Source organism: Podarcis erhardii (genome assembly GCF_964252035.2).
Source record: "Podarcis erhardii genome assembly, chromosome: 8".
Classification (NCBI taxonomy): Eukaryota; Metazoa; Chordata; class Lepidosauria; order Squamata; family Lacertidae; genus Podarcis; species Podarcis erhardii.
The window spans coordinates 36,338,624-36,363,465 of NC_138499.1; the positions used below are offsets into that span (position 1 = coordinate 36,338,624).

General features: G+C 40.1%; 1 long non-coding RNA gene across 1 annotated transcript in view; it reads left to right on the forward strand.

Moving 5' to 3' along the window:
• The window catches only part of LOC309348231, a 91,034-nt gene extending 71,780 nt beyond the window's left edge, over nucleotides 1–19,254 (forward strand). The window contains exons 3-4 of the long non-coding RNA XR_014159302.1: nucleotides 14,862–14,921; nucleotides 18,415–19,254. This is a non-coding gene — a long non-coding RNA (uncharacterized lncRNA). The remainder of the gene's footprint in view (nucleotides 1–14,861; nucleotides 14,922–18,414) is intronic.
• Nucleotides 19,255–24,842: the final 5,588 nt, after the last annotated feature.

A 24,842-nucleotide genomic window follows, 5' to 3' on the forward strand; every position in this document is an offset into this window, starting at 1 on the left:
TTGTCCAGACATTAAATACTGCTTTCCTGACAATATGGTTTTTAAAGGCCTTGTTGATCTTGACTTTGTCATACCATAGGTATGCGTGCCAACCGAAAGCATTGTTAAAACCTTCCAGATCCAATACATCAGTGTCTTCGAGAAGTAGCCAGTCTTTTAGCCAGCAGAAAGCTGCGGCTTCATAGTACAACTTTAAGTCTGGCAGGGCAAAGCCCCCTCTTTCTTTCGCGTCAGTTAATATCTTAAACTTAATTCTGGGCTTTTTGCCCTGCCAGACAAATTTAGAAATATCTCTCTGCCACTTCCGGAAGCACTCCGTCTTGTCCACAATTTGCAATGTTTGAAACAAAAACAACATCTTTGGCAATACATTCATCTTAATAGCCGCAATTCGGCCTAACAAAGAAAGCTTCAATCTGGTCCAACTGTCCAAGTCTCTCTTAATTTCAGACCAACATTTTTCATAATTATCCTTAAATAGACTCAGATTTTTTGCTGTCATGTTTAGCCCTAGGTACTTTACTTTTTTTACCATAGCTAATTCTGTTTCTCTCTGAAACCGTTCTGACTCTGTGTCTGTCAGATTTTTTCCCAGCACCTTAGTTTTCTGTTTATTTAGTTTAAATCCTGCCACCCGACCAAAGTCTTGAATCAATTGCAATACTCTTTTCGTACTAGGTTCTGGCTCCTGCAGGGTCAAAACTAGGTCATCTGCAAAAGCTTTAAGTTTGTATTGTTTCGCTCCGACCTGAATCCCTTGCACCAACCGGTCCCCTCTTATCAAATTCAGGAGCACCTCCAGAACCGAAATAAATAACAGAGGGGAAATCGGGCAGCCTTGTCTTGTTCCTTTTTCAATTTTAAACTCTTCTGTAACCACATTATTAACTATCAATTTTGCCTTTTGTTCTGAATATATTGCATCAATTCCGTTCTCAAAACCCCGTCCCACTCCCATTTCTTTTAAATTTCCCTTCATAAATTTCCACGAAATATTATCAAAGGCCTTCTCCGCATCTATAAAAATTAACACTGCTTTTGTATTTATGTCTGTTTGCAAAAGTTCTAAAATGTCAATAATGTTCCTTGTGTTAGCAGACATGTGTCTACCTGGGAGAAAGCCTGCCTGATCATTATGAATTACTTCATTTAAAACTCTTTTAAGTCTACTTGCCAAAACATCAGCAAATATTTTGTAATCCACATTTAAGAGGGAGATGGGACGGTAGTTCTTGAGTTGTGTCTTTTCCGTTTCTGATTTTGGTATCAAAGTAATAAAAGCTTCTTTCCACGATTCCGGCGCCTTCTTTCCCTCCATAATTTCATTACTGACCTCCATCAATGGTTGTATCAAATAGTCTCTTAGTGTCTTATAATACTTGGAGGTCAGGCCATCTGGCCCTGGAGATTTGCCCAATTTCATGTTCTGAATGGCTTGTTCGATCTCTTGTCGTGTTATTTTACTGTTCAGGAGTGATCTATTTTCTTGTGACAGTTTTTTAAGTCCATTTTTTTCCAAAAATTGTTTAATCTCAGCCTCATCCTGTGGCCCTTGGGTGTATAATTTTTTGAAATATTTCTGGAAAGACTTTCTAATCTCCACGGGGTTCTGGATGTTTCTTCCTTCAATTTCCAGGTTTGTGACTATATTTAACTTTTGTCTCTTCTTCAACTGCCAAGCCAGCAGTTTCCCACATTTATTTGCCGATTCAAAAGTTTTTTGTTTCATTAATTCAATCTTCCACTCTATTTCCTGGTTTATCAGTTTAGAATATTGTGCCTGATGGAGTTTAATTTCTCTCAGAATCGGCTGTGACTTCGGATTTGATCTTAACTTCTTCTCTAACTCTTTAATTTTCTCCAAAATCTTATCTTTCCTCTCATTTTGTGTTCTTTTCTTTACAGCATTCTGTTGTATCAAGAACCCCCTCATCACGGCTTTGCTTGCGTCCCAGATGATTCTTTTTTCCACCATGGTGTTCATGTTTATCTCAAAGTAGTCCTTCAAAACTTTTTGGGCCTTCTTAGTAATCTCCTGATCTCTGAACAAATTGTCATTCATCTTCCATCTAAAGGAACCGGTTGGTAATAATGTCATGTCCATTTTCAGTGCATTATGGTCGGAGCAGGTCTTTGGGCAGATTTCCACTTTCCTGACCTTGGGTGCCAGACCTCTAGTTATCCATATTTGGTCGATTCTTGTCCAAGTCAGCTGGGCTTCAGAGAAAAATGTACCTTCTTTTCCCAAGGGGTTCTTCATTCTCCAGATGTCAATCCAATCCATATTGTCTGTCATTTCAAAAAAGGTCTTTGGTAGTCTGCCATCTTTCGTAACATTTTGACTTTGTGACTTATCCATGTTAGTTGATACGACCCCATTCATATCTCCCATCATAATGATGTTGTCATAGTCCAGATAATCCAGCATTGTCTCATGCAACTTCTTATAAAATTCCGATTTCCCTTCATTTGGTGCATAGATTCCTAATAGCAAAATCTTCTCTCCTTGGTGTTGTATTTCGATTGCCAAAATTCTTCCATGTTCATCTTTGAATAAAAATTTTGGTGACAGGCTCTCTTTTGCATAAATCACCACGCCTCTCTTCTTTACTGTGTCTGAAGATATAAATTCCTGACCAAGTCTTTTGTTTATTAACACTTTTCTATGGAGCCTAGTCACATGTGTTTCTTGTAAACAAATAATGTCAATTGTTCCTTTTTTAATATGTAAAAAAATTTCCTCCTTTTTTCCGGGATGTTACAGCCATTTATATTCCAGCTCAAGAGTTGCAGAGACATCCTGAATAGATCTGGTTATTTTTCTGGGGGTAGTACTTTGTTCTCCAGGTCTTTAGGGTCCGAGGGTGCAGGTACCCCTGGTGGTTCAGGCCCCGAGGGTAATTCAAGTCCTTTATGAAGGTCCTCTCCGTATGCAGTCAGAAACTTATCTTTGTCTTCCGATGTTCTAATTTTAATCTTCTTCCCTCTAAAAGTGAAAGATAATCCTTGGGGAAAATCCCACCTGAAGATGATTGAGTTGCTCCTCAACAGTCTTGCTAGTTCCAAATACTCAGATCTAAGATCCAAAAGTTGTTTAGGAATATCCTTGTAAATTTCAATTCTTTTGTCCAAGATGTCCAGTGACTTTCCGTAGTGCAGGCCCAAAATCTTGTCCCTTTCCTCCTTTGATCTCAATGTTATCAAACAGTCTCTGGGTTTGTCTTTCTTTATAAGTCTTCCAAGCCTGAAAGCTGATACGATTTTAAAGTCTTTTTCCTCTAGGTTCCAGGACTTGGAAAATATTTTGGTCAGAAACTCAGCTAAGTTGTCTTCTTCCACTTCTGGTACCGACCTTATCCTTAAGTTAGTCTCCCTGTTCCGCAGTTCAATCATAGAGAGGTAGGTCTGGTGTTCACCTACTTGTTTACTGAGTGGTTTTACCTCTTTCTCTAACTTTCCAAGTCTTTGGCTGGTATCTTCAGCCAGTTTCCGATTTTCACCTGCAGCCTCCTTCAATTCTCCAATTGCTTGTGCATTCTGTGCCACTTGTCCAGTTAATCTATTTAAAGATTCTGTGTTTTGGTCGATTTTAAATGTTTGCTCATCGGCTTTTTTATCCAAAGATTCTACTCTTTTGTCCAAAGATTCCAATTTTTCATAGATTTTCTCTAAAATAGAGGCAGTTGTTCCTGAGGCCATATCTTCCAATTGTAATTCCTCAGTTTCTCCTTCCCCTGCCCGTGGCAGAGAAACAGCTTCTTCCTCAGAAAGCAAAATAGGCACAGACGATCTACGTGACTGTAAGGCTGAGGCTAAGGTTGTTTGTCTGGTTCTTACTCTAGGTTCCTTTTCCTTAGACTCCTTTTTTCTTGCACCACTCATTCCAAAGTTATCTAAAAGTCAAGGTCAAGCTGAGTTATTCCCATGAGAAAGAAACGGCCCAGATGGTGACAGTCAGGCAGGAGGCCGGGAAAGAGAAAGTAAAACAATGTCACTGCTGTAAATCCCAAGACCTCTAGGGGGAGCTTTAAATGTCTTTCGGGAAGAGATCAATTCCAGTAAAGTTTATAAAATCAAAATTAATGTCCAGAAACCTTCAAATAAAAAGTTTGGCAGAGTTGGTATTCAAAGAACTCAATGTCTCAAACAGTGCTTGCTGGTATTCCAAATGGTGCCTCACAGTAGCAAATCCAAACCCCTCAGATTGTTTCCAAGTTTAAATTCAAAGTATCCAGATCTGCAGACTGACTGCTACAGTTACTCAGGCAGTTCCAGCACCTGGGTTTCTTACTAATTTCTTTTTGCTTTTAACTTGCTTTTAACTTTTTATTATTTTATTATTTGGCTTTATGTTTTCATATTGTTGCATACCGTTGTGATATATGATACAGTAGTATACAAATATTTTTTCTCGATCAATGAATAATAGTTTAACAGCACCTGGAAAGCTACAGATTCTCCACCCCTGGCCTATACTAAATAAGAGAAAAACCTTAAAAACACTGCATGTTTGTGCATGCCTGTATCATATCATTTGCACTATTGTTTTCTGATGGCTTCTAGTTGAGTTGTGGCAATTCAGTCAGCAAGGTGCACAGCTGTCTTCTGCTTCATATTTGCTGAACTTCAACTGTGCCAGAGGTGCTGGGTTTAAACCTGGAACCTCTTACATGCAAAATCTCTACTAGAAAGCCACTAATCTCCCATTTTTGTGAGCATACAAACTTAAAGATAGCCACATTTGCACTGAGAACAATGAACGCACATTCAGATCAGCCTCATTGCTCTGAAGTATCTAAGCATATCTTCACCCTTTGGTTTCATCTCAAGGGTACCTTGGAGGAATCAAACAGCACCTGGAGTCTTCACTTGAACAGGAGAAATCTGGCATATCCCACTGCTTTTGAAATCTCTGACTGAAACAAGTAAATGCCTTGCTGTCATTGTTTCCATCTGGGTTAGTAATTTTAGCTTGTATATTTTCTTGCCCCTGGTATTACATCTGAAGGCTTCATTTCATTCATTTTTTTCTGAAGTAATGGTTTTAATTGTGATGTTAGCCATTCATCCCTCCAGTACCATCTCATAAGTGGCTTCAAGATTACTGTCTGGATGGAAGGCAAGGCTTCAAGAACAGAAGCAATTAGGAAGGTAAAAAAAAAAAAATCTTGTTAAAAACAACAACCCAGAACCCCAAATAAATTAGCATTGTTCTGGAAAATAAACAGTGGAGAGGGAGAAGCCCAAAAGATTGCTTTACAGCTGGGATCCAAATAATTTAAGGTTCCTTTGTAGGAGGACTTTAAGATTCCCTTCTTTCTGTTCTGGAGCAAGATTTTGCTCCTATCTTTATTCTGGGCCATACCATATTAATAGAATCATAGAAATGTAGAGTTGGAAGGGATCCTGAGAGTCGTTAGTCCAACCCCTGCAATACAAGAATTTAAATGAAACATCCCTGACAGATGACCTTTATAACCTCCAAGGAACGAGGGTCTGCCATCTTCTGAAGGAGTCCATTCCATCGCCGAACAGCTCTTACTGTCAGAAAGTTCTTCCTAATGTTTAGTCGGAATTTCCTTTCTTGTAAGTTGTGGCACCCAGAACTGGACACAGTACTCCATGTATGGTCTGACCAAGGCAGAATGGAGTGGTACTATTACTTCCCTTGATTAGGACAAGCCCATGCAAGGATTCCTGATAGCAGAAGAGGAATTTCCCCTCTCTCTCTTCCCCCTACATACCCTCTCCAAATCTGTTCTGGAGGCTTAGGAGAACCCTAGAGCAGAGGGAAGATCATTTTGTCAGGCAAGCAGAAATGCTTCTGCTGATAGAATTCTCCTTAGCACTACACTGAATCTGTGCTTCTCTTGAATTTTCAGAAAATAACATTCTTTCCCTTTTTCTTTCCCAAGTCCAGGTTGCTTTCATCTTCTTTCAGATGCAAGCACAGCCTTGCATGTTGTTATTAAAATATACACCTCCTGGACTGCCATCCCAACTCACATCCTCATATCCACCAGCCCACTCCCCTCTAGTACCTGCTATGGTGTGCACAAAATGTCTCAGTAAATACTGTCTCAAAAATCCACAATGTACCAGAAAGTGCTTGCTCTTCCTGTTTAGATCCTGTTTGCACTGGTTCAGTCTCTCCTACAATGAACAACCTCCCTCAAACATCCTCACATTTCATTGGATGCTAAGATTGGATACCCACCCTCCTATCGGTTCTGAACAGAGGAAAGGTGAGGTGTATGTCCTTTTTCATAATGATGGAGGTCGCTTGGATGCAAAGGATCCAATAGCAAGCTATTTTACACTTAAACACACTTGCTTACACTTACACACTTTTACACACAGAGAGAGGGAGGGAGGGAGGGAGAGAGAGAGAGAGAGACTCTATACCAGCATATGATATATTTTAAAATGTAATTGTCAGCTGGCAACAAGCAATATATTTTATATTAAGGCAAATGATCACAGCGCCATGTTACATCATGTGAACCCCATTAGCTAAAATTACTTATTATTGTTTCATTATTAAAATAATCTGATACTGAAAAGGAACTCAAAACAGGTAATAAAAACCAAGCATCTAGCAGTCATGAGGCATCACAGCTGCAGCTTCTTCCTTTCCAAACAGAACATCTACCACTTGACATGTGACTAATGTGCGTGAGCTAATTTACACTCAGTTTTTATTACAGAAGGATTACTTTAGGAAGAAATCGCTAACTCTTACTTAAAGAGGGGAATGTATTTTGCTATTGCTAGCATTTTCAAAATGGTGGAAGACTTGAAATTAAATTACATCAGATTCCTTTATATTATTCTGCATTAGCTTCTCTTTTATTTACTGTCATCTTGCCAGCGTGATATCATCCTGGCTGAAGAGGAATGGCGATGCTATTTATATTGTGCTGCACTGTCCTTTAATTGACCTTGTTTCTGCAGCGGAATGGTGGCTTTTCCTGAAGCTGCCAGGCTCTTTTTATTGCTGCATTTTGACCATGCACTAGTGGTTCTTTGTGCTGCCGCTAAGTTCAGGAATCAATACTGCATTCCCCGCAGCCAATAAAGGAAAGCTGACAGCATGAATTAACTGAATGTAGCCAGTTGCATGGAGGGCCATTGTCTTTAACGAAAATTGGGACGATTACCAGCTTCCATCACTTAGTGGAGGCTTTAATGCAAAGCGCGAGGTTGCGGTAATTTAATTTTGGCCCGCTGCTCTGACACACTCCCCTTTGCTACCGCTTTGTGGAGGCCAAGCTATTAATGGCTGCAAACCAAAACACGTAGGAGACAAAGGCAGAGAGACACAGGCACACAGAGGCAGCAGCTACTTCTGATTTAACAGAAGTTGTCTGGTAGTGTTTACAGATATTGGCAGGCACCATTCTTTCCCCAAAGAGTGCTCACCACTGAAGTAATCCACAGGACATGAGCCAAAGCAATCTGGCCTGAACCCCTCCACAGACTGCAGGGGCAGCTATGAAGAGGGAAGGAAGCAAGTTGGGGAGAGGCCATATTGCTGCTTATCTCTTGCGCTTCCCAGTTTGGTTGAGATGTTTTACATCCGGAGATGCGCTGGAAGGATACAGGCCTGGCTAATTAAATGCAAACTTCATAGTTTTTGCTTGCTGCTGTTGCTGGTGGTGATGCTGAGAGGACAAATGAAATGGCATTTCGCAAAAAAGTAATGGGTTTTACTCCAGGTGCAATGAAATTGAAAACTGTAGTTCCATCTGACAGGTAATATTGCTCATTCGAATGGTTTTAAGCTCAGTTATTTAAAGGGGCAGTGTATTAGTCACAAACCATTTAACACAAGCTTTTAACTTGTTTTCACATTTGACAGTGGTAGGGGAGTCTGTCTGAGAAGTAACATTTTGAAAGCAATCACGCTCTAAAGTTTTTATCTCCTCTTTGTTTGCTGTGAAGTAGTAAGGCAGGTAATGGTGTTGTTGCCTGCTTGCCCCCCTGTGTGAGGCAAAACTGGGAAAGGAGGCCTCATTTGTGAGAACTGGAGAGCTGCTCTGTCCGAAGGATGACCAAGGCCAAGCCATGTCGATTGGCACTAGGATGCTTCACACATCCTTGGGGAATCAAAGGGGAAAGGTTGTGCTGCCTTGCTTTGAACAGAACAATTACTTTAAGGTGTCTCTTATAGTGGTGATAATGAGAAGAGGATGTTTTATTATCAAACCACTTTTATCCACTGATCATGAAGAACACCAACTGATTTGGTCACCACACTCCAAACACAATATAAAGGTTTAACATACCAACACTTTGAAGCCAAAATCTGGGATGCCATCTTCTCATTTTTAACTAGCGAGCATGAAGGTCATTTGGGTTGCTGTGATCTCACACAATGCCCCCTCCCCGCAATAAAAAATAATTTTGGGGGCACAGTGCCTTATAGGCATAGGATTCAATAAACAATGTTTAAAAACCAGGTTTCCATAACTTAACTCAAATATAAGGTAAATATATCAGCATTCATAGCAATAAGCACCTTCTTCCTTCAGTGGAAATACTGAAGTTTGACAGATGGACTGAGTAGAGATGTTGTAAGGACCCCAGAAAACATATTAAACACCACTTTGGTTTGGTGGTGAGTTTCGATGTTGGAGATCTAGCATTAAATACCTGCTCAGTAATGGAAGTCGTGGAGTTGTTTTGCGAAAAGCATTTCTCAGCAGCTTGATTCATCACAGAGCTGCTGAAAAGATCAATGAGACAAGAGAATATGAAGGTACTTTTATACACCAAAAAGTGCTATAGAAATTATTACAAATACAGTGTGCAGATGTAGGGCTGTTTATGAGTCAATGAGATCTGACCTTATATGTTACTGCTCTGATGGACATCAATAAAAAATTATTAGGGATTTCAGCATGAACAACCATTATCTCTATGAGACACAAGTTCCACAGTGTCTCTCAGAGTGCCATTTAAGCATCAAGACGAACACATCAAGGGAAATGTTTTACAAAAGTTCTCAGTACTTAACTCAGTGTGGCCCTCATAGAAGATTCCATAACAAGACACAGAAGCTTCAGGGACACAGCTCTGGCCCCTTCCTGAGGTTGCATGATATTGCTGGCCTCATCCTTGATGACCCCATTTTATGCACAGAGAAAGCCTACACATATAGACCTTTATGCACATAGGCTTTCCTGGCATTCTGGACTGTTGCATGATCAAGGTCCCAGAAGATGGAGAAAGCCTGCATGTAGCTACCACATGACCTCACATGTAGGGTCAGAGGTGCACCCCCACTGTCCTGTCTGTGCTGCACATGTAAGGGGGCTAGAGTTTTCATTTGAAAGAAGGATCCAGCCTTAGGGCTGCTGAAAATATCAGTCAGGTCACAAAAATGTTATAATTCTAATGCAGTGTGCTATGCCTCCCTAACACAAATGAAAATATGTTTTGTACAACATGAAAACACTGACAGCTAGGGAGTTTGGCAATCTGAAAAATGACTTTTCAGAAAGAAAACAAGGACAATACACATTCAGCTTTGCTTTGAACGTAATGAATTATTTGGATTAAAAAGAGAAAATGATGGGGAAACAAAAATAATACTAATTAACATTTCTTCAGTTGAAAAGGAATGTTGCTTTGATAAGTAGCGTTGTATATTTACAGTACACACAAGTCCTCCTGGGAATGAATGTTTATTAAAATTCAGTTACCAATTTCCATTACACACATTATTTCTCAAGCCCAACTTTCCGTGAGGAAGCTATAATGCTCCATATACTGTCACTTGATACAGTCATCTTGATTCTGAACACTAAATGTGGAAGATTCATTAATTTCTACAGAACATTCAAAGGTGCTGTGAAGGCAACGTTTCTGGTCTACACATTCTCATTTTGTGGTGCAATGAAATCTGGAGCAGCGGAGGTGTGATGGATAGATGGCGTGGTCATGGACCACTGAGTTAAACTACATGTCATTTTAATCCCTCCCCCCTCTAAGAGCTCATCCACACTTCTGTTTATGACGTGATTTCTAGGTCTGTGACTTGCAGATGCAGATCTGAGCAGATTGTTTTTTCCCTGCCTGCCATATTCCCTGGGAAAACCTGCTGTCTATTGCTGAATTGGAACAAACGTCAATCCGCTGAAAACCCAAATGTTTGTTCTGATTCAGGGGAAGTGGCAGGATTTTTGTTTGTTTGTTTGTTTTCTGTTTTTTTAAAAAAAACATCTCTGGTCTGTGTCTGGAAATCATGGATCTGTGCCTAGAAATTATGCCACAAACAGAAGTATGAATGAGCCCAAAGTCCATTTAAAGCAGTACCATACTGCTTTACTTCTCAGACTGCCTTTACAATAAATTCCTCTTCCCAGGGAGCTCTGGGAATTGTAGTTCTGTGAGGGAAATAGGGGTCTCCTAACAACTCACAGTACCTTCAGCGAACTGTAATTCCCAGGCCTCTTTGGGGGAAGCCATGATTGTTTATAGTGTCATTATGCAGCATTAAATGTGTAGTGCAGATGTGGCCTTGGATGAAACACCAAAATATGAAAGCTGCAGTCCTTTCTGAAGAGTACATTCTCATCTTAAATCATTTGGACTTACACTTGCACAACTTCTTCTATTGTATTTAAAACATTTATTGCACTAACACTCTTCATTGTGTTTAGCTTGCATTTAAATACAAACACTCTTGTGTAACTAGAATATCAAAGAAGTGCTTTTCACCCTCTAGAAAATGGCATCTGTTCTGTAATTTTCATGCAAACAACTGCAAACATCCCAAGATGCCTGCAGGAGCAATGATGCTCTGAATGAAATACAGAGACCTTGTCAATACATTCTAACATATTTAAGCAAGGCTAAAACAGAATCTTTTTCTCTTTTTGAAGAGATTTTCTTCAGTAGTACTATTTATACAATTTCTACGGAAGGATATGTATGTATACAAAAACTTCAGAAGCATCCATCAGTTACTATGGGTGGAGAAAAGATATCTGTATGCATTGAAGGCTCTGTCTACATGTTTTTCATTGCAACATTTCACAATGACAGTGGCTTCTATGCCAAATTATGATGACCTACATTAGCAACTCAGCTCCCAGAACATATTGAAAGCCAACACACAAGCCAAATTTTACAAGGCAAATGTAAAATATACTACTGGAGAAGCCTGATTGTCTCTATTATTTCAATTTTGGTTTTGTATGTTTAGCTATGTTCAATAGTGAAATCAGAAAATGGTCTGATGGAGATTTAAATTAAGGTAAACAGCTGCCTTAGCTAGAGTTGGCAACTTTATCATCTGAAGGTTCAACTCCCAGGTTTTGATTATTTTTTTCATTGATCTATGATTATTTCTGCTTTATTTCTCAACACATTTGTTGCATTTTATCTGTTCCATCTGTTTTATTGTGTTTTTTAACATTGCAATGACCTATGGTTTCAAGCAATACGTTTGAACTGTTTTTTGGAATATCATAGAATCATAGAATTGTGGATTTATAAGTGACACAAAGGATCATCTAGTCCAACTTCCTGCAATGCAGAATCACAGCCATTTTGATGAATATTTTGATGTTATAGCATAGAGTATTTGGAAACACTTTTACTGTAATGATGAAATATAAGTAGGGTTGCTTGAAAAATTCATTTTTTGCAAATCCATATGAACTGACCTAATCTGCACCTTCCATATCACTGAGTAAATAAAAATGCCTTCATTTTGTTGATTTCTCACTTCTCTGAATCTTGTGGTGCCATTCTGAGCTCAAAAGCATAAAAAATGCATATACTTTAAATATATTTATTTTATGATAGAATACTTTTCAAAATGCATACTTTGATGGAACATAGTTCAGAAATGTACATTTTGTGAGAAAGTACATCCATATATAGTTAAACATGACTGTGTGGTGTGTGTCTTTTAAAAAAATAACAGTTTAATGTTGAAACAGGACTGCAAATTACTTGATAAACTCAGCTGCTGCAAATGTCTATAAGCATCTAATGATACATACATTCCTGACAATGCCAAACTGGAAACAACCTCAAAAACTGAGTATATAAAAAGTAATCCTACACTAGGGGAAGTTAATTCATTCATCATTATTATTATTTTTAAAAGGTTTATTCTAAAACTATTCTACAGAATTTTAATTCGTACATGACCTAATTTATTTCTAATTAAATCTAATGAATAGGCAATGGTCAATGTTGCTGTTTATTTGTGTTGGAATTTAATGAAATGTTGTAGTTTACTTTTCCATCTTGCTCTGCTCCAATGGAATTAGAATCTGAAAAGCTCCCTAACTGTGAGCTGTAGCCAAGGAGTGGAGAGGAGCAAAGCAGCTGCAAGCTCTTCTATGAGAGCCCACACATTGAGGTGGCCCACTAAACCATCGTTTGGCTTACCATGCTGGGTTTCAGGAATGTTGCCCCCCCCCCCAGGGTGCAGTGGAAGAGTCGGCCTCAAAAATCAAGATAAGCAAGCAAGGGGCTGACTCTGCAGATGAATGGCGTGTCAGAGTCTAGAAAAGGAAGACACTGTTAGCTCCCAAGGAGAGGGAGAGATGGAAGGTGGCCAAAGCGTTGCCAGGCAACCAGCAGATAAGCCAGAGTCTGAGGCTGTGTCTTCTGAGGAGGCAGGCCAGGCATTCAGTCCCTGTACTAGGAGACTGGTGAAGCTCAGAGAACAACGAAAGGGAAGGAGAAGAAAGGCGGGATTTTGGCATCCTTCCTGTTGAGGGGAGGGACTGATCAACTACTGTTAATGTGAGCAGGCAGAAAGACGTTCTTTGGATGTGTTTTTCTTGTAAATAAACATACATAAAACTGACAGAGAGTCATTGCTGCTTATCAGGCTGCTTGTCTGCCAGAGATCATTAGACTGAGTAAACCAAGTCCTTCCCCTTACCATGCTAAAGTTATTGTGGGGAGGGGTCCCATTTATTTATGATAGTAAATTTGTCAGGAGGTTTAGAGAAGAGCAAAAGAAGAGAATAATCTGAAGAGATTGCCTGCCTGCCCCCAATAACTTTAAGGTTTCTGAGACTTAACATACATAAGTCAGTTTATTTAAAAAGCAGTATCTACCAGAAAGCAGGACAACTAGAAAATTCAAAATGCCATATCTTTTTAATGGTTCTTAATTTCCCCCTCTCTTTCAACATCAGTGCTATAGAATGAAGCACTAGCAAATCCCATTATGTACTGGGCAAAGCTCACATGCTTGTTCAAAGGTGATAGTGATCTGTGCCTTTATCAATCACACACTTTTCATGCTTAAGCAGCCTTTTCAAAATCCCTCTTTTAGCTACAATGATTGTTAAATATAGCTGGTTGCAGAAAAGAGGTGAGGATAACTTTAAATGATCTTAATTTGTTTACCCTTTCAGTTTTCTTCAACCCACAGAAACCTGTCATACTTAGATTCACAATATCTTGACAAAGATTCTTTTTACCCCTAGATAACATGAGAGGTCTAAGTACACAGAGCGAACCTGAGCACCTCACTTCCACACGAGATTACTGGGGAAGGGGCATAGTCCACATTCCCATCCTAGCATCTGTCTCCTGAGGTGGTCATCTCACTCCGCCTAGTGACAGGGTTGGCTCAGTCAGAAAATAAGGCAAGCGGATTAGACTTGGCCTGGAACAAATTACTGAATGATGCCATAGTTGTTGGGCATGCTTTGCTTACATAAATAATATTTGTTTTGACTTTATTTGTGGCTTAAGTGCACGACACAACGCCACCACAGAAAATTAAAACAGAAGTTATATTTAAACATGAACAGACAAGAAGATACAGCTCTAGCAATCAGTGTCAGAGTTAGAGTTACAGCCAACTCCTGCTGGTCTACCTTTTTGTTTCTTGACTCATGTAAGAAATCTTATAAATAAAATAAAATAAAGTGAGTAATCGCATACTCCAGAAGGGGAGGGAGTATGGAAGGTGATCTACCTACATTCTTGCAAATCATTTTAAATTCCTAAGAGTGGACAAGAAGCTAATGGAAATTCATGAGTGATGCTTATTAGTATAGTAATTTTTAAACTAAACTTTACAGGTGGAAATGGGATAGAAAAGTCAACTTTGCTTTAACCTTCTAGACTAAATTTCTCTTCCTTGTTGTAAAAATGATACCAGAAGATTTGTCAAAGTTTGTCCGATGTTCCATGACACCAGATTGAAAGTGCCATTCTGCCATTGCTTGATAGCAGCCAGTGCAAAGTAATCATTAAGCAGACAGTATTATTTTCCTAATTAGTAAAAAAATAATAATAAAATGGATTTCCTGGGGCTCCTTCCCGCTGAGCAATCATTTGATTTTGTTTATGTTGACAAACATGCAAGTTGCAGACTCTTTCTTTAATCATTTGACAAAGGCAAGTGTTTGCCCGTCTTACGCATGGGTTAAAGAAAACAATGGCACCCCCTTGCTTCCGGGTCTTCCTTTCTTGTGCAATTGTCACAGTGAGAAAACTGTACCAACTGCAATATTCTGCAGCTGTGTTTTACTGTCACAGTTGTAAATATGCATCTTCAGATAGGACTGAGAGAATCCCCTGTCTGAAACCCTGTTGAGCTGCTACCTGCCAGTGTAGACAACACTTAGCCAAGGTGTCAGTGGTCTGACAGAGTGTGAGGCAGCTTCCTATGATCCTAAGAAAGCTTTAGATTTTCAGACAATAATGAGCATTCAGGATCCCATTGTCACATTTTTTCCCTAGATGAAGATTAATATCCACATTAGTTGAGGGGGTGGGGAGGACAATTTATGAGGTGGCCTTTAACCTCAGAGAAACAGGATGACAATTCCAACATTTCTAATATATGGTTGCTCTTCTCGCATTCCTAGGGTCACCACTTCTGCACCTCCCAAAAGCAGGAAATTAATCACCAAACAAGAAGACTAAAGGTTTGTGAACATATACCACTTTATGAGTCTGCCCTAGTTTTGAGATCTTCAGTGGGGCCTTTCCCTTGTTCCCCCCCCCCCACCCTCACAGGCACATTTGGTAAGAAGATGAGAGAGCCTTCTCAGGAGTTGCTCCCAGATTGTAGAAGTCCCTTCTAGCCTGGTCCCCTCTCACCGACAGCCAAAGATAAACCTTTGACCACTAACTTTCTGTTGCAGCCAGGGTCTTTTATTGATGCTTGTTTCCTATTTTCTTCTCCTGTTGCGGTTTTAAATTGGTTTGATTCAAGGCTCTTTTTATTATTGTAACTTATCTGCCTGTGTTTATTTTAATATTTATAACAGATTGGTGTGTTTTTTAGCTGCATATACTTATAATTTGTGTTGTGAACTGCCTGGGGTCCTGCACTGCGAGAAAGGCAGGACATCAAACAAACAAACAAACAGAAACTTAGAAATGTTTGTTATAATTTAATCAGAAATATAATACATCTCACAGTGACCAAATGAGCTGTGTGCATACTCAGTCTGCTATCTGAGTGCAACTGAAGTGCAGTTTCAAGATCTCTTGCTCTCCTGTCTTAGTCTTCTTTGTCTTTAAACTGGACTGGAACTGGACAGCACTCCAAATATCCCACCAAAAGGTCAGCTTCTGAGGTCCAGCTGCCCTTTACCAAGGACCAAGCCTTTAGGAACATAGATAGCTGCCTTATATACCATGTCAGACCATTGCGGCATCTAGGCCCTCTACTCCTTCCGGAGGGGAGGTGTTGTGGGCGGGAGACAATTCCCGTGTCACGCTGGGGGCGTTACGCCCCCTACCCCATCCACATGGCTGGCGCACCACGCCCCCAGCTGAACACCCAATCAGGCGGCTTGGTGGGATGGGCAAGGTGTGGCCATCGTCTACCCCTTCAAATTTGAGTATTCCATTAAAGGAATCCGGCAGTGGTGAATCCTGTCCAATGCCTGTGTGGTGGGGGGCCATGGCACGACTCTCGGTGACATCAGGGGAGAGCTTATAGTTGTATTAGCATCAACAGGCTCCCCCTACTGGTGGTTAACCCCTCTTCAGACTCACCCCTCTTCGAGTGGGTGGAGTCAAAATCTTCCGTGGTCCAATGCCTAAGCCAATACCTTCTCACTTGCTGTAATCAATAAAGTTGTGGCCTTTTCTTGCCCATTAACCTTATATACTGTGTCCTCGTATCTTTATTCCTCCAAGCGGGGGTCGGGTACTCGAACCACAACTCATTATTGTCTACGCTGACTGGTAGGAGCTCTCCAAGGTTTCAGATGCAGAGGTGTCAGAACATTCCCAGCCCTACCTAGAGATGTCAAGGGTTGAACCTGGGACCTTCTGCATGTAAGATAGATGTTCTACACCCAAGTTTTCCCCCTTTAGTAGACCCTGCCCCGTGGAATGGCTTTCCAAGAGAGGTTCAGCATGAGTCATCCATTCTGTCTTCCAAGTGTCTTTGAAAAACCGTATCCTTCAGGCAGGCCTTTCAAATCTGAGATGCTTCACCAGCCAGCTTTTGCCAATGTGTTTGATGCTTCTGCATAGTCCAAAATGTTCTATTGATCAATTAATGATAAAACCAACTCCATGTTGTGTATATTTTCACACAGATGCCACATTCAAAGTTATAGTCAAACATGAGCTGAAGGGAAAACATTTTGAAAATAATTAACATTACCAGTTTTGGCAAGCAATGCAAATCTCCTGTAATTAAGGATTATGTAAAACTGGGATTTTAAGCACACATGGAATATTTTGCTATTATCCGTATTTTTCCTAGGAGATAATAGTGATAGCCTATCATACACAAACACCTTCCACTGCATCTTTTTTTAAATTGTGTGCTTAATGTTACAGGTTAATTGGTGGTGTTTGCAAGTATCTTGTTTTCACTGGCGCTTAAAATACACTGCTAGCAAATCCACCTACACCTCTCCTCAGTCAGCATCCGTACCTCCCTCGTAGTCTGCAGTTTAAATATATTAACAATGAGAGCAAATGAAATAAACCCAGGTAGCCTGGATGTGGGAGAAGAGGGAAAAGATGCCTACAAAATTTGTATTACTTGTTTCTCATACTTCCAAGTCAGAGAGATGAGGTGGGGAGATAACATTCCCCTTTAATAATTTTGTCAATAGTTCAGGAAGAACGCAAGACACTGTTATTGTTATTGTTATTGCTATTGTTATTAAATATATTTTATATTAAACAATTTTAGCAAAACAAATTATCAATTGAAATAATCAATTACATTTCCCCCCCCCCTTTTTTTTATTCTACCCCTTCCCTCACTCTCCCACCCCCTAAGGACTTCCCTCAGCTCCCCTCTCTGATTTGTTTGTACATATCATTCTCTACATGTTAAAAATGGTACATATCATTGCCTTATATGTCATCTATTCTACTAATAAATTTGTGGATGTTTATTCAAAACCTGGCAAGGAGTCCAAATCATTTTGTTGTTTTTTTAGATAGTTTGTAAAAAGTTCCCATTCTTCCTTAAAGTCACAATTGTCCTTCTCACATAATTTATGTGTCAACTTTGCCAACTCCGCATAACTCGTGAGTTTTTCTTGCCATTGTTCTTTCGTTGGGATTTCCTCATTCTTCCATCCTTGTGCTAACAAGACTCTTGCCACTGTTGTTGCATACATAAATAAGTTCTTTGTTTTTCTTGGCAGGTCTCGTCCTAAAATCCCTAACAAAAATGCTTCTGGCTTCTTTACAAATGTCATTTTAAACATTATTTTCAATTCATTATATATCATCTCCCCCCAAAATTAACTTCTCTACATTCCCAACACATATGGTACAAAGTACCTTCCTTTTCCTTACATTTCCAACATGTATTTGACCTGGTTTTGTACATTTTTGCCATTTGTACTGGTGTAATATACCATCTATACATCACTTTCATATAATTTTCTTTCAAGAGAAAACAATCTGTAAATTTCAAATCCACCTTCTACAATTTTTCCCAGTCCTCAAATTGTATATTATGTCCTATATCTTGTGCCCATTTGATCATAACTGATTTGACCTCCTCATCTTTTGTTTCCCATTCTAGCAGAATACTATACGCTTTCTTCAGCGGCTTCGCTTCTTCTTCTATAACCTCCTTCTGAAATCTAGAGATCGTGTAGCTAAACCCTTTTTTATTGTATTCCTTATACATCTCATATAATTGTCTATAATGCAGCAAGCTCTGAAAATGGTCTTTAATTTCCTCATAGTCTTAACACAAGACACAATTAAAGCTGAAAAATCAGGGGCATTACAGTCCTCCATTGCTTAGCCCTGCTACTCCTTTGCAGGTGGACTAATCCTCAGATGGCTTGAATCTCTCATTTTTAAAACAAAACAAAAACCCTTTTCTTTTTTAAAGAAGCATGCTTTTGAATTTGTCTATCAAACTGCTCAGAGAGAGGTAGAAGCTAATCGAGAATTTGCTTTCTTTTATTCTCTCCCCAGCAGCCAGAACTCCCTGAGAGACATCTTTCATTGGTTGTTTCCATCTCCTGTTTGCTGGCATCACAGAATCCTGCCTCCCTGCACCTATATCAACATCACATGTGTGAGGCTGATGGAATAAGTGATCTGAATCAGCCATCAGAACAAGCAGAGGCGTCAGTACATCAAGAGCAGTGAAGAAAAGGGGGTGGCAATTTAAAAAAAGGAAAAAAAACCTGCCAAGCATCAGCTGAGCCCTCTAAATCTTGATTTTGCACATCTGCAGAAGCATGGAGAGAAATCACTATGCATGAGAAGCACCCTATTTATAACACTCTCACCCTCTTTCCTATGCAGCGTGAAGCTGTACAGGGATAAGCTTTCTCACCAAAGGATGCTTTTACCGATTCACTGTATCACACTTGCTGAAGGCCAACCTGGAATCCTGATGCAAGCAGAAAATATTTTTGTTTCACAAAAGACCTCCACCTAAAATGGCAATAACAACATTTATATTCCAAAGACATATTTTCCTTGTTAAAATGCGTTATTGCAGAGGACGTGATCAAGTGATAACACTGAAAATATTACACAAAAATATCTTATATTTCACCCATTCCCTCATTCACTAGCAGCAAGAAAGTAGTGTTATTGAAGTACTTTCAAAAGACAGTTGCTAAATTGAATTTTTATGTTACATTGTACAAGATTTCATCAGTCAGTGCAATATTCCTTTTGCCATATATGCTTAAATGTGTACTCCTGTTTATGTATGCCACTATAGATAGATGTATGGGTCAATAGACACAGATACATATATGACTAGATATTAATATAACTGTTTTGTGAGAACTACAGTAGATTAAATAATTTTGCATGATTGCTTTTTATTCTCCTTCTATACACAAAGAGTCTTGTACTCACAAAAGGAAGCTCTACTAAATTATTCTGATTTCTCCATCCCTTAACCTTCAGGAGTGACCTCTAGGGACGGAGAGGGCTATTGTGTAGGCAGGTAGGGAAACCCTATTGCTCAGGCAGAATTCCTCTTGCTCTTTTCCTGATCCAGCCCAATGAATTCAAACTCAAGCTCACATATTATACTGAGTACAAGGTGTTTCCTGTACATACAAAAGCTTGTGTAAATGAGAATGTTTGTTTGAGAAACTGTCTAAAGAGACAAATGGCAGAGTGTGCCTTCGGGGGTGAAGTAATACTTATTGTATTTGTACATCTCAACTATTTACGTACACGGGTACATAGATTGTGCCCTCACTGGATATGAGCATGTCTTTGGGCACACCTCTTACATTCTACCACCCCAATTAAATTTCCATAGATGTGGAAGACGTAAGATCATTCTACTGTGCATCAAAGTATCCAGTAAAACGTTTAAACACACATTTGCATTACAAAGAACTATCATATATGTTTCAAATACAAATGCTTTACAGTGTAACCCTATAGATGTGTACTCAGAAGTAACCCTTGGTAAGTTCAGTGGGGCTTACTCCCAGGTAAGCAGGTGGCTATAGTCCTCTCTGTGAGCACACTTTCACAGTGACGCCTCTTTTCTCTGTTCATTACCCAAATTCCATAACGTGTTAAGTCAATTCCTGAGTCCATGCCTCCCAACATCAGTGCACTCAACACAAATGCCCCCAGCCGACACATGTTCAGCATTACTGTGAAAGAGCCCTATACCCATGCTGCTGATTGTTCATGTGTACCAATCTCTTACCTGTGTAACCCTGGCCAATTCATCTCACTGAAACGATACCATGGTAGAACTGTTCAGACCCCTTCCCTATAGATCTGTTCCTTTGGAGCAGACCAGTTGTTTATCCCTATTTTCAACCACCCCAGAGAATCCATGCATGGAACTAATGTCACAGCCGAGGAGCCAGATGGCAGCCTAACATGATCCCTGATTGGATTCTGTGGTCACCATCTGCACAAGGGTGAGGTGGGGGAGGATGACGCTGTTGCAGCATCTTATCCCATTCTACTTATTTTCAATCAGGTAGAAGATGCCTCATATCCCTTCTCTGAATCCTGCCTTGATTACGCATGAGTACAGCCCAAGTCTTCCTGCTTCTCTGGCTTCCTCCTTGGTTACTCAACTATCCATTTACAACAACCATTTTTTACTAAAAGATGTCACTTATTTGGTCATTTGTACAATGCCCTTTGGTAGCAGCAACACAATGAGTTGATTCAGATTTATCATGGGGTGCAGGAAACATATTGTAATCCCATTCTCCATAGTCCTTTTTTAGATGTTCCACAAACACAATGGGATTGTGGACCTAGCCCTGAAATATGCTGTCCAATGTCTCCTTCTGTTTACTTGTTTCTGGGCTTCCCATATCTTTTTAAACTTTTGTCTCCAATTCATGAGGACTGGTGGTCCTAGGTGGTTTTTAATTCATTCTGCTGTTTACTGGGTTAAAATTACCTTACTCACTTGACAAGTCATTTTCAGATATTTAAGCATGAACACAGAGGGGAGGAACTGGGATAATTCCCATGGTTCCTGATATCTACACATTAATCACCAAATAAGAAGACATGGGGATGCAGGTGGTGCTGTGGTCTACATCACTGAACCTCTTGGGCTTGCTGATCAGAAGGTCAGCAGTTTGAATCCATGTGATGGGGTGAGCTCCTGTTGCTCTGCCCCAGCTTCTGCCAACCTAGCAGTTCAAAAGCATGTCAGTGCTAGTAGATAAATAGCTACCATTGTGGCGGGAATGTAAATGGGATTTCCATGCGCTTTGGTTTTTGTCACGGTGTTCCATTGCACCAGAAGCGGTTTAGTCATGCTGGCCACAAGACCCGGAAAGCTGTCTGTGGACAAACACCGGCTCCCTCGGCCTTAAAGCAAGATGAGCGCTGCACCCCATAGTCACCTTTGACTGGACTTAACTGTCCAGGGGTCCTTTACCTTTACCTTTTACATGTATTTCCAAAACAATACATGAACTGAAACACAGCCATCTTTTGAAATCTGCACTTGTCTGAATTTTGAGATGCTGTTCTTCAGCCAAGTAATATGTACGAATATGCATATACTAAAGAGTGCATATACTGTAAATGCATATATCAGTAAAATCATATACAAAATGCATTATATTTTTTCAAAATCGCTTTGCAAGAATTATTATTATTTATCAAATGTGTATATTGCCCTTCATCCGAAGATCACAGGGCAGTTCACAACACAAAAATACAAAATGAGAACATAATAAAACAAAAACAAACCAATAACCCCCCTACCACAAAAATGTGTACATTAGGCAAAGGTGCACATAAGGATGTGTGCATTAGGATAAAGTCAAACTAAACTTCTTGTGAAGGGGGGGGGGGATTGCAAACTGATGTAGAAATGAATTTAAGGTTGAAAAAAAAGAGAAATGAGAGAAACCAAAACTGATAGATTTGCCCAAGTCTACCACTAAATTCCAGTTATTCTTTTTTAAAAAAAAATTCAAAAATAACACGTATTTGTGAAAGCTTTCAACCCCTCCCTCTCTTCAGTAATATTGATGATGATACCAGCCTTGCACAGTATAGCCAATGAGTAAAATAAAAAAATCCTGAGCTACTCCACATCACTGATTGTAGCGTCTCTCTGCAGTCCATTAATCTTCTGTGCTACCATTCCTTTCTTTCATTGAAAAGATGCCAGATCATCAGAAATTCTCTGAACTGACTCAGTGAAAAGTACAGTGCATTGCTTTCTCCAAGGGAATTATTGTTCTCACTCCTGCAGCCTGTCTCCTGGCTGTGAGGAGCTGCATTAGGTTTCCACTTCAGTGCAATACATCTCTTTTCCATTAAAAGTGCAATTTGTACAAACATCCTTTTATTACTTATCAATTGTTTCACCAGCAAAAACAAAAACAGAACACAAAAAAACTGCAGAGCTTGGTAGAAAAATCCACTGCAGAAGAAAAATCCCAGCAAGGTTCCAGGGTGTAAGGGATATAATCCAAGATGGTCCTGAATTTAATGAATGGCAAAATAGGACAATTTTGTTTGGCAACCCATATTAAGGGCTTTATTTCATTGGAAAAGGAATACAGATGTAGACAGGCTAATCAAATCTGTTATGTTGTTTAATCACAGAAAAGTCTACTAGTTTCCTGCAGGGCCATATAGCATATTCATTTTTCTTACTTGGGTCCATGTGTTCTAAGGATAAGAACCTCTTTGAGGACAAGATGGCAGGGAAAATTCTTGCCTCGATCTGAGCCATTTCACACAGCTCCAAGCGCATGCAAATCTGGCACAGGGTGCCTATGCAGTAGAGAAGTCTGCACTGCAGCTAGAGATGTGGCACGTGGCTTAGGAGAGGAAATTATCCCTTCCTTTTCTCTGATAATTACTATGCTTCTTGCGGGTGGGGAGGGAAATACTGGGATGTTGGCTATGGGAACTTCTGTCCAGTCTCCTTATGCATGATAGTGTGCTTGGGAAAAGTGCAGCTAACAGGCAGAGTGGAAACAATGCAACTGTCGGATTACAGAACAGTAAATACGTTTCAGAAGCCTTTGTCATGCTTATCATCAAAGCACATGTTTCATCAATACAGAAGCAAGGTATGCACAGCCCATAACTTGAAATGTCCGGTGCAAATTGTCATGCTCTGTTTTCATCTGCAGAGCCAACATGCATTTATATAGACCTTTCAGCATTGCAAACATGGCTTTGCTGTAATGGTTTGCATTTAGAAGGCTGGGTGCTGGAAATGGGTACAGCTACTCCCTTAAACGACAATTGGTCATGATCCAGTGAGGAAAATCCAGTAGCACACCATGCAGGGCTGGCCTGTCCCTGCCAACACAGCTGGAGAAGTAAGAATTCCATGAGATTTCACCGGAAGCCACTGCCACCATGTGACCCCAGTAAGTGAAGCTTCATCTGAGTGGGGTGGGGGACCTTCCCATTTTGATTCAGGCAGACAAACAGGGTGCCCCCCCCCCCGGGAATGTGTAATAGAATCACAAGCCACTGTGATAGCCAACACAAGTGGTTTGGTTACTCTTATCTGTTCCCTTCTGTTGTTCTCCTTTCAAAGCGAAGCCACTGTGTATCTCTAAAACAGTGGTTCCCAACCTTTTTTGGGCCATGCCCCACCTAAGCATCTCTAAAATCCTCATGCCCCCGCCCCCATGACATATAATTCTTATTATTCAAAAAGTGATCTCCTAATCACATGAAGGAAGCCTAAAAGGCCACTCAGTGTTAATAACTCATTCTCGAATTGCCCCCCTTAAAAATCAAATTGCCCCCCTGTGGGGCATGTGCCCAACATTGGGAACAATGGCTCTAGACCCTCTCTGGTTTGGCCTCCTCTGCAATACATTTTATACATGATTGCAGCATAATTTATGCACCCCAGTCCAACACTGACATCTACATGCATGCTATGTTTAATCGTTTTAGCATTCAGTTGTCAGTGGAGGATTATCACATCCTAAGTTGCTGCTAGCTTTATATGTTGAGATTTTTAGCTTAATCTTTTTCAAGAAAGTGCAATTGCACAAACATTTACAGCCTCTCCCTATGCATAGCCTCAGCCAAGCGATGGCAGACTAAATGGAAGAAGCATAACTCAATGGCAGAACACATGCTTTGCATCCAGAAGGTTTGAGGTTCATTCCCTGGCGACTCCACAGATAACTGGGAAACACTGTTTTCTGAAACCCCTGGAGGGCCACTGCCAGTCAGTGTAGACTAACTGGTGGGGAACCTGTAGCCCTCCAGATGTTGTCAGATTCCAGCTCCCATCAGCTCCAGCCAACATGGCCAGCAGTCAGGGATGATGTTATATTCCAGAAGCTTGTAGAGGACCACAGGTTCCTCATTGTTGGTACAGCCAATACTCAGCTAGATAGTCCAATGGACTGACTTGGTTTAAGACAACTTTGTATGTTCCATACAATTGGCACTTGCCACTTAATTCCCACCAAGATGATAGCTTCCCACAGCCTCACATTCTCCAGCAAATTAAGAAATGGTGTGCAACTTGATCCATGTTTTGCATCATGGGGCAAACTGCTTCACAAAGCTTTGCTGGACCATCTCATGCTTTCATGGAGAATAGATTTTATGAGCCACAATAGAACCTCCATGTTCACAGGCTGATGCTAGGAGACAAACAGGTGCAGATGGCCTATTTCTTTCATGCTGTGTTTGTGGACACCTGGCTGAGCTCTTTGTGCTATTTTGGTCAATGGTAAATTGGCCACAGATGTCAGCTAAGTCAAGGTGTTAGCTCTTCCTGATGGGCCTCTCATTGCTATTGCAGTGGATTTTATTTTCATCCCTGTGAAATGTAGCACACACCTCAGGTAAAGAAGATCCCACTGCTCTTTTTCCACAAATAAGTACAGTAAAGAAGTTATACACACCTGCTTAGAAAGTTATCATTTTTCTCCCTT